We start from the raw sequence: 22,189 nt of genomic DNA on the forward strand, positions 1-22,189 counted from the left end.
CGCCGAAGGAACATTCTGCTTCTCGTAGCCCTGTTACACGACCTTGTTCAAACTCGGCGAGATTTTGATAATGGCATCTTTGTCGCCTTAAAGGCATTCTTGACTAACATCAACTCACCACCCCCAGTCTGAAAGGTAACTAACGCTAACGATCGTTACAGCAAGTGTTTAAACCAAATCTGATTTGCATCCTCATAGTGGCGTTACTTGCGCCACTCTTATGCGACGCCGGCCGCTGTGGCCGAGCGGTTCTAGGCGCTTCAGGCCGGAACCGCGATGCTGCTACGGTCGCAGGTTCGAATCCTGCCTCGGGCATGGATATGTCTGATGTCCTTAGGTTAGTTACGTTTAAGTAGTTCTAAGTCTCGGGGACTGAAGACCTCAGATATTAAGTCCCATAGTACATGTAGCCATTTGAATTTTCTTATGCGACTGGCTCATAATTTGGCGATTTTTTCCCGTCAGTGTATTTTAATAACTCACTTCCAATTTGGAGGTAAAACTTAATAGTCATACAAGTGAAAAAAATTAAAATAACAGCCATAAAACTACTAGCAAATGTGGCACAACGTAACTTAAAAGTAGACTTTCACAACTCAGAGATAAACTTAAACAAGCATGCTAGTCAACCACTTAAAGTAACACTTCATAAAGCAACTATAGTGAGCAGCCCCACATAATTTTCAATCCCGAGAGAACAACATATAACGTATGCCACATCACTGACTAAGAACAACGAAATAATTACTTAGAATACTTGCTTACAACCGTTGTATTAACAGTTGCTGCCCACTTCTGCTGTGAAAAATGTAAGTAAGTTTAATACGGCAGGGTTACCTCTTGGCCAATATACAATTTGTCTCAAATGGGCAGTGTCCCACTCACGCGCAGCACCCACAGTGGCAATAAGCGCCATCAACAACTGACCCTAATGCATAACTAGCTACATCAGTAACGACATTAACCAATCAGGAGTGGTTCTGCCTGCAAGCTCTAATATAACCAATATATAGTCTAGAATAAACTAGACCATACCTGATTTTATCACGGGAACTTCAGAAAGTATCTTCCTAAACAATTATTGGGGAAGCAAAAGTAAGTATCTTTTATTATTACGGTCTTATTAAATTTAATAATGGAAATTGCACTTCAAATATAAATACTTTATGTAAAGCGAAAATATCGTGATGTCAGGAATTTTATTTTGAGATCATAGATATATTTTACTGCTACGAAAAATTATCTCTGCTATGGATATTAAATATTTTTCTTTGTGACTCGAAATACGTTGAAAATTCGTTTAATTCTGAAATAATACTTCGTCAGCCGAAGTTAACCCAAGCGTCTGGCAGTGTGATTATACGTAAAGATAAATTTTCAACAGTCAAAGATAATCGTGCTATGTTAATTGAAAATACGACTTCGTAAATAACTTTAAAATTCAGGTTGTTCAGAATGTAGAGCTTGAGAAATGCAAGAAAACTCATTTTAAGCTATTTTTGAGAATTAAATTAAAATACCCCACGAGCTTCCACCATTCCAAAGCATTCTCCAAATTTACGTAAATAAGGAGAGGAAAAGGTTACCGTTCCACAGTAAGAACAACTTTTTCAAAATTCAACACTGATAATTATTATTTAACGGTAATTCAATACGCATCAAGCCTCTGTCTGTCGAATGGCGTACCGCGCCAAGAGCGCAAAACAAGAGCTACGCAACAAGATCAGAAAGACAAGTGATCGGTAAAAGATAACATGGCGTCTTTCTTTTATAAAGTAGTTCATGAAATGTTTATATGTCACCGGTATGTCTAAAGTCTCAATACACTCCAAGTAATAAATATTCTTTGTTAGGCGTATATCACTGTAATTAATTTTAACACTAATTAGGAATGTCACAACAAGCAAATCATAGTCTGCTAACAAACATCGAGATCACCATGGCACTTCCTAGACCTAAAAATATGAAGAGGGTAAACGCCGGAAAAGCAGTCCACAAATAAAATGCCATCGGTAGAGAACAACCAGAGCTTCCAGTGTCGTTGAATGGAGTGTATCTATCCACAATATATTCCCTCCTGCTAATTTTACTATTGTCAGACAGATTTTCGCTGAGAGGCTTGGTTTAGTGCATCCACAGCGTAGCGCGCTAGGCCGAAATCCGGAATAGATGAAAACAAACTGAAGGCGGCAGGTAACGTCGCAAACAATACCACCACCACGCCGCCTCTGTTCGTGTACAGTAACAGAGCGAGGTGGCACAGTGGTTAACGCACGAAACTCGCTTTCGGGGGGACAAAGGTTCAAATCAATGTGTGGCCAACCAGATTAATGTTTTCCCTGTTTTCCCTAAATCGCTCCAGGTAAATGCCGGGATGGTGCCCTTGAAAAGGGGCACTCCCAGTTTCCTTCTCCAACCTCGATAAATTCCGAGCTTGTGCTCCGTCTCTAATGATCTCGATATCGACGAGACGTTAAACCCCAACCTTCCTTCTTTTTTGCACACAGAAGAATTGCAGCAATTGCTCTCGGAACTGACACTCGCTAGCCGCCTCCTGAAGTCAGGTTCCTACTCCGCCAGGCCACCCTCTCGTTCGAAGCTCACACCAGACTCCACTCGCGGTCGCTGCGGCTAACCTCCAGGGCTTCCTCAAGCAGGGGGCGCTGCAGCACTGAGCCAAAGATTACAACGGCAAAGTGTCGTGAAGAAGCACAGTATCTCAGACTTTACTGAAGCATGTGCTATTTTCTTTTCTTTGTGCAGCTACACTATGTGATCAAAAGTATCTTGACACCCCCAAGAACATGTTGTTGTTGTTGTTGTTGTTGTTGTGTTCTTCAGTCCTGAGACTGGTTTGATGCAGCTCTCCATGCTACTCTATCCTGCGCAAGCTTCTTCATCTCCCAGTACCTACTGCAACCTACATCCTTCTGAATCTGTTTAGTGTATTCATCTCTTGGTCTCCCTCTACGATTTTTACCCTCCACGCTGCCCTCCAATACTAAATTGGTGATCCCTCGATGTCTCAGAACATGTCCTACCAACCGATCCCTTCTTCTAGTCAAGTTGTGCCACAAGCTCCTCTTCTCCCCAATTCTATTCAATACCTCCTCCTTAGTTATGTGATCTACCCATCTAATCTTCAGCATTCTTCTGTAGCACCACATTTAGAAAGCTTCTATTCTCTTCTTGTCTAAACTATTTATCGTCCACGTTTCACTTCCATACATGGCTACACTCCATACAAATACTTTCAGAAACGACTTCCTGACATTTAAATCTGTACTCGATGTTAACAAATTTTTCTTCTCCAGGAACGCTTTCCTTGTCATTGCCAGTCTACATTTTATATCCTCTTTACTTCGACCATCATCAGTTATTTTGCTCCCCAAATAGCAAAACTACTTTACTACTTTAAGTGTCTCATTTTCTAATCTAATTCCCTCAGCATCACCCGACTTAATTCGACTACATTCCATTATCCTAGTTTTGCTTTTATTGATATTCATCTTATACCCTACTTTCAAGACACTGTCCATTCCGTTCAACTGCTCTTCCAAGTCCTTTGCTGTCTCTGACAGAATTACAATGTCATCGGCGAACCACAAAGTTTTTATTTCTTCTCCATGGATTTTAATACCTACTGCGAACTTTTCTTTCGTTTCCTTTATTGCTTGCTCAATATACAGATTGAATAACATCGGGGAGAGGCTACAACCCTGTCTCACTCGCTTACCAACCACTGCTTCCCTTTCATACCCCTCAACTCTTATAACTGCCATCTGGTTTCTGTACAAATTGTAAATAGCCTTTAGCTCCCTGTATTTTACCCCTGCCACCTTCAGAATTTGAAGGAACATACGTTTTTCATATTAGGTGCATTGTGCTGCCACCTACTGCCAGGAACTCCACATTAGCGATCTCAGTAGTCATTAGACATCGTAAGAGAGCAGAATAGAGCGCTCTACGGAATTCACGGACTTCGAAAGTGGTAAGGTGATCGGGTGTCACTTGTGTCATACATCTGAACGCTAGATTTCCACACTCCTAAACACCCCTAGGTCTACTGTTTCCGATGTGATAGTGAAGTAGAAACGTGAAGTGACACGCACATCACAAAAGCTTACAAGCCGACCTCGTCTGTTGATTGACCGACCTCGTCTGTTGATTGACAGAGACCGCCGACACAGTTTTAGTGTCGTAATATATAACAGGCAGACACCTATCCAGACCATCAAACAGGAATTCCAAACTGCATCAAGATCCACTGCAAGTACTATGACTGTTAGACGAGAAGTGAGAAAACTTGGATTTCATGATCGAACGGCTGCTCATAAGCTACACATCACGCCGGTAAATGCCAAACGACGCTTCGCTTGATATAAGGCGCGTAAACATTGAACAGTGGAAAAACGTTGTGTGGAGTGACGAATCACCGTACACAATGTGGCGACCCATTGGCAGGGTGGGAGTGTGGCGAATGTCCGATGAATGTCATCTGCCAGCGTGTGAAGTGCCAACAGTAAAATTCGGAGGCGGTGGTGTTATGGTGTGGTCGTGTTATTCATGGAGAGGGCTTGCACCCTTTGTTGTTTTGCGTGGCGATATCACAGCACAGGCCTACATTGATGTTTTGAGCACCTTCTTGCTTCCCACTGTTGAAGAGGAAATGCGGGGATGGCGACTGCACCTTTCAACATGATCGAACACCTGTTCATAATGCACGGCCTGTGGGGGTGTGGTTACACGACAATAACATCTCTGTAATGGACTGGCCTGCACAGAGTCCTGACCTGAATCCTGTAGAACATCTTTGGGATGTTATGGAACGTCGACTTCGTGCCAGGCCTCAACGACCAACGTCGATACCTCTCTTCAGTGCAGTGTTCCGTGAAGAATGGGCTGCCATTCCCCAAGAAACCTTCCAGCACCTGATTGAACATATGCCTGCGATATCGGATTCCAGCATTACCGATGGAGGGTGCCACAAACCTCTAAGTCATTTTCAGTCAGATGTCCGGGTACTTTTGATCACACAGTGTAGCTGCCGAGGTTCCTCCTGGCTATCATAAGGATAGGTGAAACATACACTCCTGGAAATGGAAAAAAGAACACATTGACACCGGTGTGTCAGACCCACCATATTTGCTCCGGACACTGCGAGAGGGCTGTACAAGCAATGATCACACGCACGGCACAGCGGACACACCAGGAACCGCGGTGTTGGCCGTCGAATGGCGCTAGCTGCGCAGCATTTGTGCACCGCCGCCGTCAGTGTCAGCCAGTTTGCCGTGGCATACGGAGCTCCATCGCAGTCTTTAACACTGGTAGCATGCCGCGACAGCGTGGACGTGAACCGTATGTGCAGTTGACGGACTTTGAGCTAGGGCGTATAGTGGGCATGCGGGAGGCCGGGTGGACGTACCGCCGAATTGCTCAACACGTGGGGCGTGAGGTCTCCACAGTACATCGATGTTGTCGCCAGTGGTCGGCGGCAGGTGCACGTGCCCGTCGACCTGGGACCGGACCGCAGCGACGCACGGATGCACGCCAAGACCGTAGGATCCTACGCAGTGCCGTAGGGGACCACACCGCCACTTCCCAGCAAATTAGGGACACTGTTGCTCCTGGGGTATCGGCGAGGACCATTCGCAACCGTCTCCATGAAGCTGGGCTACGGTCCCGCACACCGTTAGGCCGTCATCCGCTCACGCCCCAACATCGTGCAGCCCGCCTCCAGTGGTGTCGCGACAGGCGTGAATGGTGGGACGTATGGAGACGTGTCGTCTTCAGCGATGAGAGTCGCTTCTGCCTTGGTGCCAATGATGGTCGTATGCGTGTTTGGCGCCGTGCAGGTGAGCGCCACAATCAGGACTGCATACGACCGAGGCACACAGGGCCAACACCCGGCATCATGGTGTGGGGAGCGATCTCCTACACTGGCCGTACACCACTGGTGATCGTCGAGGGGACACTGAATAGTGCACGGTACATCCAAACCGTCATCGAACCCATCGTTCTACCATTCCTAGACCGGCAAGGGAACTTGCTGTTCCAACAGGACAATGCACGTCCACATGTGTCCCGTGCCACCCAACGTGCTCTAGAAGGTGTAAGTCAACTACCCTGGCCAGCAAGATCTCCGGATATGTCCCCCATTGAGCATGTTTGGGACTGGATGAAGCGTCGTCTCACGCGGTCTGCACGTCCAGCACGAACGCTGGTCCAACTGAGGCGCCAGGTGGAAATGGCATGGCAAGCCGTTCCACAGGACTACATCCAGCATCTCTACGATCGTCTCCATGGGAGAATAGCAGCCTGCATTGCTGCGAAAGGTGGATATACACTGTACTAGTGCCGACATTGTGCATGCTCTGTTGCCTGTGTCTATGTGCCTGTGGTTCTGTCAGTGTGATCATGTGATGTATCTGACCCCAGGAATGTGTCAATAAAGTTTCCCCTTCCTGGGACAATGAATTCACGGTGTTCTTATTTCAATTTCCAGGAGTGTATAAATCTACATATGTTGAATGTGCGCATACTACAATGATGTAGGATCAGTATCATTGGGCTGCAACTCTTAACTCTTGGGAAGGGTAAGTAGCAAGAACGAACAAAATTATCCCATTCTACGAGGGTAAGCTCGTAGACCACAGATGAGACAGACAGCGCATGACGTCGTTATATTGAAATCAACATCTCGATGAGCTGAGTGATAGATACTGACGGTAGATGGTTTATGGAGTAAACTATAACTTTTTTTGTTGAAGTGTTTCCTGTCAAGATCTTTTGTTTATAATAGTGAAGTATTAAACAGCTTTCAGCTGCGTATAAAAAATGTGAATATCGTTCGACAGGTAACAATGATTTAAAAATAACAAAATTTTGCTATTTCATTTTTTGAGGTCAAGGCAGTATATTATAAGCTGAAGCTAAGAAGTGATACCATTACTGAGCAATTGACCAAGCGAGGTGGCGCAGTGTTTAGCACCCTGGATTCGCATTTGGGAGGAGGACGGTTAAAACCCGCATCCATCCATCATGATTTATGTTCTCCGTGATTTCCCTAAATCGCTTCAGGCAAATGCCGGGATGGTTCCTTTGGCAGGGCGCAGCCGACTTCCTTCTCTAGTCCGATGACCTCGCTGTTTGGTCCCTTTCCCCAAAATAACCAAGCGACCAACTGCGCAAATACGTATGGTATTCTATGTAACTGTATTTATTTGTATATAAATGTTACGTATTTATCATTAAATGTCATTATATATCTTCTTTGTAAAAGACCGCATGGAAATTTATTAGAGATAGATTACATTATATTTCTTTTTTCGTCCAAGATATGAACTTGATGACTTCTTTTTACACATTCGTCAAAACCGATACGGCATGAAGCAATGAGTAGACCATTGTCCTGAAAAAAAAAAGAAAAACACAATTTCATGGGGAATCGGTCGTACAAAGTTATATACTAAACGGTTTTTCTTCTGAATGTTTTCACGCAGTGCCCTATGCTGGCGGTAGGAAACTAAAACAAGATGATATGCCTCCAGTTTGTAATCTGTCTCAGCGTTAGTACCTAAGTGAAATACAAAATATACCATTTAAAGGAAACAGGTAAGAACTGTCTCCAGAGGAGATTAGCCTGAATTATAAGATGCTTTGCTTTTATAAATGAGATTGAAATGGTTCATTATCTTTTGTTAGGAATCACTAAACGTATTTTTTCATTCCATTTGGAACTACACTTCGCTGAAAACGGGTTTGGTTTGGTTATAAATCTATAAAGAAGCACCACTACTAGATTGTTCAATAACAGTTTATATTGCCAGAGAATTAATAGTCATTAATGTGATACAAATAGTTCATAAGTGAAGTACATAATTACAGCTTTTTTAGGAAAATTTTGTTAGGTTACATTGTTAACCAGTGCAGAAAGCTAGCTCTCGGATCAACTCATCTTTCTGTACACTAAAACGCATGCGCATACACAACATATACACACGAAACAAATACACAAAATTTTAATTTTTGTCTAGGACAATGAATGATATATCGTTGAAACAAATTATAATACCAGTCCCCCAGTTCCGAGCAAGGTTTCCCTCGAATGTCAGGTAAATACCGGAGCTATTAAGCTCGTCCCACTCATCCACAATTGAAACCCCCTATCTCCACTAACGGATCACCTGATATTGGCTGAAAAGAACGACGACTCTTTAATAAACCAGATCTGAAGTAGGCGGCACTAGACCTTGCAGTGGAGGGGAAAAAACGCAAGAAAGAAAAAAGTGTAAAAAGCTGGGATCCTTGTATCCAACCGTCGATGAATAACAAAGATTCTGGGGAGACAAAATGTCAATCTTATGTTACTCACTATAAACGTCTTCCTTATAAACATTCTTTTCTGAATTGTCTTGCATCTTGTCTTAATATTGTTTCAGTATCTCTACTGCATTTAGTAAAGATCATAAAAAATAAACATCCATTTTCTTTGAAAATAAGACATGGTGTGCATGAATTTTTTGACAACAGTATAAAAAAAACATTTTACATCATTTTTCTCAATTCATCTCAAAATGCTTCCGACCAAACCGATGCGAACCAGGCGATTCGCAGTTTAGCAGAAACAGGGAACTTACTGCAGAAGAGTTAATTTCGGCATTAAAGAAAGAACAGCAAATATAATATTTCAACCTTTGTTACACTTTCGAAATCCCTCCCCCTAACACTCACACTGTTTAACAATCTTCAGATATTAAGAAAATAAATTTCCAAACTTCACTAGCACTGCGATTACATTGGGATTAATTATCTTCAGCTTTACTTAATCTGAAGATGAGAGAAGGTGACTTACAATAATAAAAGTGATTATAATCATTACATATTATCTTGTTTCTTGATGTTCAGCTTCGTTTGCTCTATTACTAGCATAGTAGTCTCAGCGAACGATATTTTGCTGCGAGGATGCGAAAAGGATTCCGGATGTATCGTACCGATTTCATACATTAAGTAAATAATACGATGTTGCAGCCATTTGAATTCACATTAAAACAGTTTCATTCCATATGTGAAAATACTTCCAGCTGCCAACTTCAACTCGAACGCACTCCTACACGCACTCTCGACAGATCGAACAAAGATACAACCACACACAGCACAGGTATCCTACAAAGCACAGGTTCTTTTATATCCAAAGAGAACTAATTACGGTACATATAATTATTTATTTTCGAATATTTCCAGGATAAATTACGGAAACGCAACACTGACAATAAATTCAAATGCAATAACAATTCCAGAATAAATTGGAAAAATAGAAAATAGTTCTTTCTTGAAAAATAATTAAAATAATAATACTAATGTGTGATCCATCATTTGAACATAAATTTTTATACTTGTAAAAAATTAATATTATTTTATTTATTCAAAAGCTCAAATTTATGTAATTTAAAAAAAAGGGTGTCTATCGCATTAAATTCGTATAGTTCATCGTAAGTGATGTTTTTGGGAAGCCTGTAACTATGTCATTCGTAGTTTAAATAATGAAAAACTGCGCCATTTACTCATTTTTTAACTCTTAGCACAACTACTTTTGACAATTCATTCCCATTTTCAGGTGCATTTGTTTCCACAAATATTTTTTGTGATGTTTGCATGAACGATTTTCTGCTTCTCTTTTTGAGGTTACACCGCAATCGGAAAATCGGACAAAATACATCTTGGAATGTTTTTTGTATGCTAATGTTAGAGACAGTATTTATGTTGATTTGCATAGAAAAATTGTGCCTCTTCCATTACACAGAATATGACACATTTGCAATCATCACTTACATTGTTTGTTTTTGTAATAAAAACTTGCCACAGAGGTATTATGACAGGATGGTTTCACACAGAGTTTTTATACTGTCAGAGATGTTATATTTTCTGTGGATTACATTAAAGTTGTGTATTTTAAATTTTTTACCATTATTGACTATTGAGTTATGTATTAGGTTTCTATTTTAATGTAGCTGTCGAGTGTGAAGATTTATGGTGATCTTTAATTTTAGTCAAAAGTAACACCAGTGACACTAACAACATCATAAAATTGTTTAAGAATGTACACAACAAAATAAATTTCGCAGATGAATACCAAGAAAGTAACGGAATTAATTCCCTAGATGTGAGCCTAGAAAATCAAAACAACAGGCCGAATTTCAAGATATATAGAAAAAGTCTGCTTTCAGCAACACAATTCCTGCCACGTCATGTCAACCAGATGCACACAACAAAACAGGGTACAAAACAATTGTACACAGAGCAAAGAAAACACCACTGAACAAAGAGGAGAAGAAGAAAGGATTTGACATCATTAAGCAAACTGAAGTGGCTAATGACTTCCCCAGCTCAATGATAGACAAAATGCAAAAACAAGTAACAAAAAAGAAATTCCTGGCTCTTTAGAAAATACAATCAAATGTATGGACAGCATACATTATGTAGGTAATATTCGTCAAAAATAACAAACCCACTTAGGTTACACAAAGTGAAAGTAACTTTTTCCACAAACAACAATCTACAAGAAATTAGTTCACATCTTAAACACAAAAAAATTGTACTCTCAGACTCAGAAATATACAAAATCATATGCCAAACTTTCTCAAGTTACCACAGAAAACAAACTGGCAGGAACTTTTATATTATATAAACACATCAAGTGCTCCACACATAATCAATTTACAAAATCAGCAATAGAAACACGCTTAAAAACACACATAAATCACTAGACATCTATTCAAAAACATAATCTGCAGATCCTACTCTAGATTTTAAAAAATCACACACAATGGAATTAATGGAGGAGATGGAAATTTTTGTACCCCACAAAAAGCAAGTAGAAAAAATTCTCAGTGAGAAACTAGGTAGCGAATCAGTTAATTGTTTCAAATGTTTCTATTGCTACAGCAATTTTCATAAATATGTACGTTTGTTCATAGACTCAGCTCAACAGCTACAACAAAACAGAAAAGCCACCGATAATTTAATAGTCAATAACAGGAAAATAAATCTGTAATAGATAACATTATGTAAATGATGTAATCCACAGAAAATGTAACAGCTCTTACTGTATACAAACTCTGTTTGGAACCATACTGTCGTAAAATCTCATCAGCCTGTTTTGATTACAAAAGCAGCGTAAGTGATGATTCGCTCGTGTGTGATATTCTGTGTGTGGTTGCAGTACAACCTCAAAAAGGCAACTTAAGTGCAAGAGAGGCGGAAAATCACACATGCACACAAAAAATATTTATGTAAACAAATGCACTTGAAAATGAGAATAAATTGTCGACAGGCGTTGTGCTAGGCACGAAAAGATAAGTAATGGCGCAGTTTTTCGTTATTTAAATCGTATCACATTAATATTGAGAATTTCTTAGGAACTAAGAACTTGTATTGGTACATATGGAATACTTATATAAATGGTCGCTAAGCTGTTAAAGTGAGTCTGAGGTTTCGCTATAACTGAGAAGAAACTGTACTTCCAGCTGACGCCACGCACTGTGTAATTGCAGTCCACGGCCTTACACCGCCCGTCAGGTGACTTTAATGTGGGTTTCAGTGCACATTACTATAGAGATAGGAGCCTGTGTGGTCTTTAGGTATGTGGTCTAAGAGTCAATTATTAATAGCAAATTTCTATGGGAAAGTGGGAATTTTGTTAAACGGTTTAATGATTTTGTTCAGTCATTTAAATACACGAAGTAGGCAATGAATTATTTACTGTTTCTACAGATCTGTGATTGATGTCATATATTTCGTATAAAGTGATAACAATTAGCATCATGTACTAATGAATCAGCTGAGAATCGTGTCAAAATATGTCTAAAGCGAATAAATATATTGAGGTACGGTTTTTTCTGACGTAGGACAGAAATTTTTAACGACACCGACTTTGCTTTTTAAATGGAAATATGTACTTTTTCTCCGATATTGCAAACAGCCGTCGATGACGACTTTAACAACGTAAAACGTGTTGAACATGATCAAAGAGTGACAAGATAACAGCGCCTCAAGTTACTGTCACGAGAAGAGGTCACACACTTCTCCGCTGCTGCGCCACATGTAAGGAAACATGTAAATTAGATTCGTGTGTTTGCCTATTTGTATGAAGCACAGTAGTCTGTGCTATCGTGCTGTAGCCGTCAGACAACTTCCAAGTGAAGTTATTCTGATTTTCGCCGTGTAACTCCACCACAGTCTAGAAAGTGAATAGTGTTATCGTTTCACAAGAAAATAGCAAGAGCAGCTGTACAATCGTATGATGAGAGTGTAACTTTATTTTAAAAAAATGTGGAATAAAAAGACTTTACGTTTATGTTGAATTGATGTCTGAACCGCGGAATGGATACAGAACTCTAGTTCTCGTGTGGCGTGTTCTAACTGAAAGTGGTGTGCTTACTCTATGTTATTGTTAGCAAAACTTTACACGAATCGATTGGTCAATGCGACTCCCAATACCAATAAAAAAATACAGTCACTGCAAAATACATTCATCCCCTTAGACACTGAATCATCTGGCCCTGTTCAAAACTGATAACTTTGGTCCCTGTGCACATAGCAAATAAATTAAATTGTCTTACCTCTAAAGCAGCAACGGAGTAATGCGATATATTCTGGTCTCTCATAAAAAATACGAATGCTGGCAACAGGCTCAGCAATGTGCAAAGCTAGCCATAATACTTGAAATGCCCATGATATTCATCTGGATGATAAACTAGAACATTTAATAAAATTCAACGTCTTTAAAAAAATATGTGACCTGGACTTGGAGGCGGTACTGCTTATGCTGAATTACTAACACTGAGTTTTCTTAGCAAAATTATATTGCAAGTTTAGTTTGTCTTTTCAATAACATTTGACAATTGAAGCTATATTACTCACAATTGTCTCACAAACAAAGGGTATTAAACAGCAAGTATTATCTAACCTCATTAATCCAACACAAATGCGTATCATCAAATTACACATAGCTCCGTTCACAAATCTTAAAAGAATTGCAAAAATGAAATATCTAACTAGTCTCTTCCTCAAAACAGCATACGTACGTTCTGGGGTTACTCAACAATTACATGTTATCAGCCAACTCATCTATACTAACGCGCTGACAAAAACAAAAATTATAATTATTTAAATCTGTACCTTATTTGCCTGAAGACTCCTGCTTCCATGTTCAGCAATACTGACATACCTACATTAATCTAACTCTTGGTGGCAGCACACCACAGAAACTGCCTACTCCATCGTCTTTCCCTCACAGACAGCTAGCTGCCTATGTGTAGTACGCTAGTTTCATTTTAAGCTGCAAAATATAGATAAAATTAATTAATTTATTAATATTCTTATCTTATTCTGGTTCCACATACAAATGCGCCCCAGTATACTCGGTACCTTGATCGTGCAAAACACTTACGATCTGTCTCCCTGCAGACATCCTAGAAGACATTTCATGAGACTGAAGAAACGTTAAAGAACAGTAACTGATGAATGAAACGCAGCTAACATTTTAGTAGCGCTAACACAATCCACATGTCACTACGAGGCAGCTTGAACGTACGTTCGGAATCAGCCAAAGAAGTGTTTACGAATACGTATTCGGATGCATTTCACCCTTTCCACATGTCGCTCGATCAAGAATTTCACGTTCAAAATAGGTTAGAGTTCTCCGAATAGGGTCCATGAAAACTGCAAAGTGATGCGCCATTTATAGGCAAGAGTTGTTTAACGATAAAGTGCAGACTACAAATCACGGGCAAATCAATTTTTTGCAATTTGCGATACAGGTGAGTTGAGAAGTCACGCTGACTGAGAGATGTGGATAAACAACTGTAACACATCGTGTTACGAACCATCCCAAGAGCGACACGTGCACTGAGGAGCGTGTGGGCGGCCGCGCAACGCCGGAAACAAAGGATGAGTCGACAACTCGTTAATGAATACGAAATCAGGTGACAGATTCGCGACCTTTTGATGAGGAACAGACAACTATCTATCCGTAATTTACATATAAGATTCAAGTGCAAATTAAGGCACCTAAATAATTGCAGAAACGAAAGAAACCTTGTAACAACAATTCCCTACATACATTCAAAAAGAACATAATAATTCCAATTCCAAAGAAAGCAGGTGTTGACAGATGCGAAAATTACCGAACTATCAGTTTAATAAGTCACAGCTGCAAAATACTAACGCGAATTCTTTACAGACGAATGGAAAAACTGGTAGAAGCCGACCTCGGGGAAGATCAGTTTGGATTCCGTAGAAATATTGGAACACGTGAGGCAATACTGACCTTACTACTTATCTTAGAAGAAAGATTAAGGAAAGGGAAACCTACGTTTCTAGCATTTGTAGATTTAGAGAAAGCTTTTGACAATGTTGACTGGAATACTCTCTTTCAAAAGTCTAAAGGTGGCAGGGGTAAAATATAGGGAGCGAAAGGCTATTTACAATTTGTACAGAAACCAGGTGGCAGTTATAAGAGTCGAGGGGTATGAAAGGGAAGCAGTGGTTGGGAAGCGAGTGAGACAGGGTTGTAGTCTCTTCCCGATGTTATTCAATCTGTATATTGAGCAAGCAGTAAAGGAAACAAAAGAAAAATTCGGAGTAGGTATTAAAATCCATGGGGTAGAAATAAAAACTTTGAGGTTCGCCGATGACATTGTAGTTCTGTTAGAGACAGCAAAGGACTTGGAAGAGCAGTTGAACGGAATGGACAGTGTCTTGAAAGGAGGATATAAGATGAACATCAACAAAAGCAAAACTAGGATAATGGAATGTAGTCGAATTAAGTCGGGTGATGCTGAGGGAATTAGATTAGAAAATGAGACACTTCAAGTAGTGAAGGAGTTTTGCTATTTGGGGAGCATAATAACTGATGATGGTCGAAGTAGAGAGGATATAAAATGTAGACTGGCAATGGCAAGGAAAGTGTTTCTGAAGAAGAGAAGTTTGTTAACATCGAGTATGGATTTAAGTGTCAGGAAGTCGTTTCTGAAAGTATTTGTATGGAGTGTAGCCATGTGTGGAAGTGAAACATGGACGATAAATAGTTTGGACAAGAAGAAAATAGAAGCTTTCAAAATGTGGTGCTACAGAAGAATGCTGAAGATTAGATGGGTAGATCACATAACTAATGAGGAGGTATTGAACAGAATTGGGGAGAAGAGGAGTTTGTGGCGCAGCTTGACAAGAAGAAGGGGCCGATTGGTAGGACATGTTCTGAGGCATCAATGGATCACAAATTTAGCATTGGAGGGCAGCATGGATTGTAAAAATCGTAGAGGGAGACCAAGAGATGAATACACTAACAAGGGAACCTCCCCATCGCACCCCCCTCAAATTTAGTTATAAGTTGGCACAGTGGATAGGCCTTGAAAAACTGAACACAGATCATGCGAGAAAACAGGAAGAAGTTGTGTGGAACTGTGAAAAAAATAAGAAAATATACAAACTGAGTAGTTCATGTGCAAGATAGGCAACCTAAATGATAATGTAACCTCAGGAGCGCCGTGGTCTCGTTGTTTGCGTGAGCAACTGTGGAACTGGAGGTCGTTGGTTCAAGTCTTCCCTCGAGCGAAAATTTTAATTTTTTATTTTCAGATGATTATTATCTGACAAACTCTTAAGTTTTCATCGCTTTTTGGGAGTGATTATCACATCCTCAAGAGAACTTAAATCGGGCAAGGTAGAAGAATCTTTTTACCCATTCGCCAAGTGTACAAGTTAGGTGGGCCCACAACATATTCCTGTCATGTGCCGCACATGCCGTCACCAGTGTCGTATAGAATATATCAGACGTGTTTTCCTGTGAAGGAACCGGTTGACCTATGACCTTGCGATCAAATGTTTTCAGTTCCCATTGGAAAGGCACGTCCTTTCGTGTACTAATCGCACGGTTTTGCGGTGCGGTCGCAAAACAGACACTAAACTTATTACAGTGAACAGAGACGTCAATGAACTAACGGACAGATCATAACTTTGCGAAAATAAAGAAAGTAAAATTTTCACCCGAGGGAAGACTAGAACCAAGGACCTCCAGGCGGGAGGTACTCACGCTAACCACAGGACCGCGGCGCTCCTGAGCGCAGACTATACTTGATACTGCCTATCTTGCATATGGACTACTCAGTTTGTATATTTTGCTTATTTTTTTCATATTTCCACACAACTTCTTCCTGTTTTCTCGATTGATCTGTGTTCAGTTTTTCAAGGCCTATCCCCTGCGCCAACTTACAACTAAATCTGAGAGGGGTGCGATGGGGAGGTTCCCTTGTAAGCAGATTCAGAAGGATATAGGTTGCAATAAGTACTGGGAGATGAAGAAACTTGCACAGGATAGAGTAACATGGATAGCTGCATCAAACCAGTCTCAGGACTGAAGACCACAACAACAACAACATACGGAGGACCTGGAATCTGTAAACAGATTTCGGCTGCTGTCAGTTTAAGACGAATTAATAAATTTTTCAATATGTCGGTGGCCGTTAAAAAGATTCAAGTTGAAACGGAGCGTCTTCTTGGTCTTAAGGCGCGCACAAACACAGAAAATCTCGCCGTCCCATCGCCCGAGGTTGCGACAGGTTGGGAAACCTCTGGTGCAAGAAGGAAGCGGCGAGTTCTGAGGCCCAGCAGGTGAAGCTAGCCGCTTGACCACCCAGTAAGTTGGCACGAGAGCTACTCTTTTCAGCCTTAGGCACCCCAGTGTGAGTTGTCAACCAGCTAACAAAACCCCTGTGCATCATCGCTCTGGCCCATTCTGCAACGTCTTCCTGGAAGGTTCGCCAGCTGCCGCGTCCCCCGCGATCGCGTCTTGTCGATAGGTATACTCAGCCACGCTTCGGTAAGATTAACGGTTCGTTACTTCGAGCACAGGCTAGTAATGATGCTCCGATTCGATCGTCGTTTCAGTCGTTTGGCGATCGCGGGATTTCACGATATTACGGGAGAGCAGCAGCGCCACCGAATCCTGGCACCACGTTTCAGTTACCGAAACCTAGTTCCCATGGTTCAGTATTCTTTCTCAGAACTGTTCTCGAGTTAAGCTTGGGTAGTTACATCTCAATGCTCTCTCTATACGTCGTCCTGTGAATGTGTCTATGTCAGTGGAGGCTGCCCTCGGTTTAGAATACGTTGTTCTGTGATTATTTCAGAATACATCTTATTGTATTAGTTCCTAATCTTTTATTTATGTTGCGATATCTACCACCTTTCCCCCAGAGTCCATTCAGATAAGTGGCACACTGCAAGTAGGGTGGTAGTCCTCGCCTTCCCACGGTCTGATAATAAATAACATGAGATCCTGATGGCTCATCGGTATTTACTTCGCCCGCCATCTGGTGCATGCCCTTTTCATTCAGGTCGCCCAGGATACGAAAACTGTGGCAGTCAGTTTAGGCGAGGTAGTGCACAACGGCCTCGGCCTGTTGATTTGTGGCACGGAAACGCGTAATTGGTACCTGTTTTTATTTCTGGGGCTCTGAATAGCCGTAGATACATATGGTCCCTGATAGGCTTCTGTAGTTATTGGAAGACATCCCACTGGATATAAGGAAAATCCATGTAGTACCAATGTGATAGATGTCTCGCCCATTGCACACAACTAACTACAGACCATCTTAATACTTGGGGGACCTTGGCTCGGCTATTCAGGAAACACAAAATGGCTTGCACGATTATCAGACATAACGGCTGTGTACTTTTACCTTTAACAAAAATGAAATAAAGGAAATACGGGCGACTCGTGAGGACGGACATATGCTTCGTCCAACTCAAATTGAATGTGCAGTTTTGCCGGCCCGGAACAGCTTGACTGCGTGTATCAGTGCTCAACTTCAATGTTTTGAGCACTTGATGTGACACTCGCTGGCGACTCGTACCTGTTAGGTGTCTGCTTACATTAGGTACAGTTCAAGGACTCTTGTGTGATATCTCCTCTCCTGAGGGCTGCAAGTAGCCCCTCTTGCGTCTCGACTTACGTTGTCGCTTTAATGCCTGCTCCCGTCTGGACTCTCCGAAAATCGGAACACTCCCTGTCTGTTCAGAAACGCACTGTAAGAATTTCGCTCGGCGGATAACACAGAACGACACTAAAGTGAAAAATAGGTACCGGTGTCACACAAATTATTAAATGATACGGGCAGGGATAGTGTACGTACGGTAAAGATTCAACAAGTCCAGATTTACCCAGTTCATTACCTCTCATGAGCACGCAAATGAGAAAAGAAATATAAAAATTATTTACATATGTAAAAGCCAAAAAACATTGATAAACATAATAAACAATTACTTTGATTATACATTAAGCACTTACGAGTGGGCCGCATGAAACTGGTACAGGAAAGTAAAAGTTGTCATCTCCAAGGATCTCGCTCTAATTTAGATTCAGCATTGAAGCAGAAAAAATTACATTGATCATGTTATCAGGTGGAAGATGTAAAAATTCAGCAGTAGGCACTTGACACTGAGCAATCTTGCGAAAATGTGTGAACAGTGATTCACTAAGATAAAGTCCACTAACGAATCAGAGACGAGAAATAATGAAATCATTAATGCGGTGCTGAATAAAACTCCCGTACCTGTAAAATTCCTTAACAATTAGTAATGCACGCTTGAACGTACGTCCTATCTACTTTCGATCTATATCGAACACAGCAGTGAAGTAGTACTTACGAGACGATGAGTTGCCTTGAGAGTCTGAAAGCAGACTCTGTGTCTTAATTTGTGTCTGACAAAAGAATTGTCCAATAGTGTTAAAAAAATTTTTCTAGATAAATGGACATCATATTACGAGTGAAATACAGTGTCAGTAATATTGTTAATTTGTTACGGCTTTATTGCAGATGTCTTCCTTTTGCTACAGAGAAACTGAATTCATTGTTGTCAGCAGATACCGTCAAATATCTTACTTCGGTGAGTTGGAGTTGGTGCCGTAACTTTTGTTACGGACGGCGTTACTTCTCGCCGCTGATCCATTGTTCCGCTTTCCATTCTTTGATTTCAACTGTTTCACTCCTCTCCAGTCTTTCGCTTTGCTCTTATTGTAGCCTGAAAATAAAGAGCACCATTTCGTCTCTGAATTCGCATTGTATGTTAGCGAGGTTTTTGTCAAAAGCAGACAACCGTGCTTCCAGAATTGTGCCTTGTTCTGGTGCCTTTGGTGAGTATTTTGTTCATCAAAGGCAATTTTATTTTCTCTCTCTTTCTCTTAGTGGTCAGTCCATTACAGTTTAACATTGATGAAACCAAATGGAAGGAATATCTATGGAGAGCGAATAGTTTACCACGCATGTCATCAACATCAAACTGGGAGCGTTATGTGACTTTCGTATAACTGTGTTCGTTTATATTTTGTCATAAGCGCGAAACTTTAATATTAAAGGTATTTGTCCTGATTTACACTCTCTTTTGTTAGTGAGAGCAATGCTGAAAATTGATGCCACTACGAATGTAAACCGAGATACGTCAAAGGAAGAAAAGTTTCTTTTCCTAGATAAGTGCACCAAAGGTGTAATTATGGTTATTAAACTACTAAGAGGCACTTTAAGTGTTGAAAAATATCGATACACGGTGTAATGAAGGGTTAGTAACGTAGGTAATTTAATGACTACATAGCCATATGTTTACAAGTGCTAGAGCAATTTGGGAGTGTGGCATTTTTCTTCCAGTCAATACGTTGAATGAATACACATTTCGAGGAATTTTCACGTTATGATGTGGCAGTCTGACCTAACACTGAATTATACACATGTACTTGACATTGTGCGAATTTTGAAGTGCTTACAGTAAGAAAATGCACTACTGGTTTCTTTGGCTTGGAGTGTTATCATGTGCGAATAATATTTTAGTTACCCTATGGAGTGAGGATGATTAGAAAGACTGTAGGAGAAAGCAAAAACGCCCTCGCTGGTTATCGGGGCTCAGTTAGAAGCGGGACTCATTGCTGAATACAATTCTACTCCAATCAATGAGATTCCAGGGCGAAGACATAACTGGAGTCGTCCCGGACAGCGGCGGGATATCAACCGGATTGTCGACGGCCATACGCCCAACAACTAGGAGTGATGGTCCGGGTTGTCATTTCTTTTCATAGTACGACTCCTTTGGTTGTGATCCGCGGCACCCATCAGTCTTCTGACTGGTTTGTAGCGCCCCGCCACGAATTCCTTTCCTGTGCCAACCTCTTCATCTCAGAGTAGCACTTGCAACCTATGTCCTCGGTTATTTGCTGTATATATTCCAATTTCTGTCTTCCTCTACAGCTGCCTTAGTACCATGGAACAGATGTCCTATCATCCTGCCCCTTCTCCTTATCAGTGTTTTCCACATATTCCTTTCCTCTCCTCATTCCTTAGCTTATAAGTCCACCTAATTTTTAACATTCGTCTGTAGCAGCACATCTCAAATGCTTCGATTCTCTTCTGTTTCCGTTTCCGTTTTCCCACAGTCCATGCTTCACTACCATACAATGCTGTACTCCAGACGTAAATTCTCAGAAATTTCTTCCTCAAATTGAGGCCGATATTTGATATTAGCAGACTTCTCTTGACCCGGAATGCTCTTTTTGCCATTGATAGTCTACTTTTGATGTCCTCCTTGCTCCGTCCGTCATTGGTTATTTTACTACCTAGGTAGCAGAATTCCCTAAGTTCATCTACTTTGTGACCATCAATCGTGATGTTAAGTTTCTCGCTGTTCTCATTTCTACTACTTCTCATTACCTTCGTCTTTCTTCGATTTACTCTCAATCCGTACTCTTTACTCGTTAGGCTGTTCATTCAGTTCAGCGGATCACGTAATTCTTCTTCACTTTCACACAGGATGGTAAAGTCATCAGCGAATCGTATCACTCATATCCTTTCACCTTGAATTTTAATTCCACTCCTGAACCTTTCTTTTGTTTCCATAATTGCTTCCTCGATGTACAGATTGAACAGCAGGGGTGAAAGGCTACATCCTTGTCTTACACCCTTTTTAATACGAACACTTCGTTCTTCGTCGTCCACTCTTATTATTCCCTCTTGGCTGTTGTACATATTGTATATTACCCGTCTCTCCCTGTAGCTTATCCCTACTTTTTTCAGAATTTGGAACATCTTGCACCATTTTACGTTGTCGAACACTTTTTCCAGGTCGACAAATCCTGTGAACGTGTCTCGATTTTTCTTTAGTCTTGCTTCCATTATTAACCGCAACGCCAGAATTGCCTCTCTCGTGCCCTTACCTTTCCTAAAGCCAAACTGATCGTCATCTAGCACATCCTCAATTTTCTTTTCCATTCTCCTGTATATTATTCTCGTAAGCAACTTGGATGCATGAGCTGTTAAGCTGATTGTGCGATAATTCTCGCACTTGTCAGCTCTTGCCGTCTTCGGAATTGTGTGGATGTTACTTTTCTGAAAGTCAGATGGTACGTCGCCAGACTCATACATTATACACACCAACATGAATAATCGTTTTGTTGCTACTTCCCCCAATGATTTTAGAAATTCTGATGGAATATTATCTATCCCTTCTGACGTATTTGATTTAAGTCCTCCAAATCTCTTTTAAACTCTAATACTGGATCCCCTATCTCGTCTATATCGACTCCTGTTTCTTCTTTTATCACATCAGACATATCTTCCCCCTCATTGGGGCTTTCAATGTATTCTTTCCACCTATCCGCTCTCTCCTTTGCATTTAACAGCGGAATTCCCGGTGTACTCTTAATGCTATCACCCTTGCTTTTAATGTCACAGAAGGTTGTTTTGACATTCCTGTGTGTTGAGTCTGTCCTTCCGACAATAATTTATTTTTCAGTTGCAATGGATAAAGAAATTCTTTACCTAGGTTTCGATAAATATAAATTTGTCTTCTTCAGAAGTTAGCCTAAGGACAATGAACATCATAGCTTACATTAGAAAAGTATGAAACTTAAGCCAAGAATAAATTTTAACACAAATCAGAGAACCCTTGCATTACAGAAGTGTGATAACGACGACTGGTACTTGCAATTTTACATTAGTAAGGACTAATGTACCATCGCCGTTTTTACAATTGTCGGCATAGATCCATGTGTCAAAAATAAAATATAGCCCTAGAATTAGGGTTTGTCACGTAAATATAAAATAGTTCATGGATCTTGCAGAGCTCACAACCGACTGAGTGTAGT

This window comes from Schistocerca americana, chromosome 5 (assembly GCF_021461395.2).
Source record: "Schistocerca americana isolate TAMUIC-IGC-003095 chromosome 5, iqSchAmer2.1, whole genome shotgun sequence".
Taxonomy (NCBI): domain Eukaryota; kingdom Metazoa; phylum Arthropoda; class Insecta; order Orthoptera; family Acrididae; genus Schistocerca; species Schistocerca americana.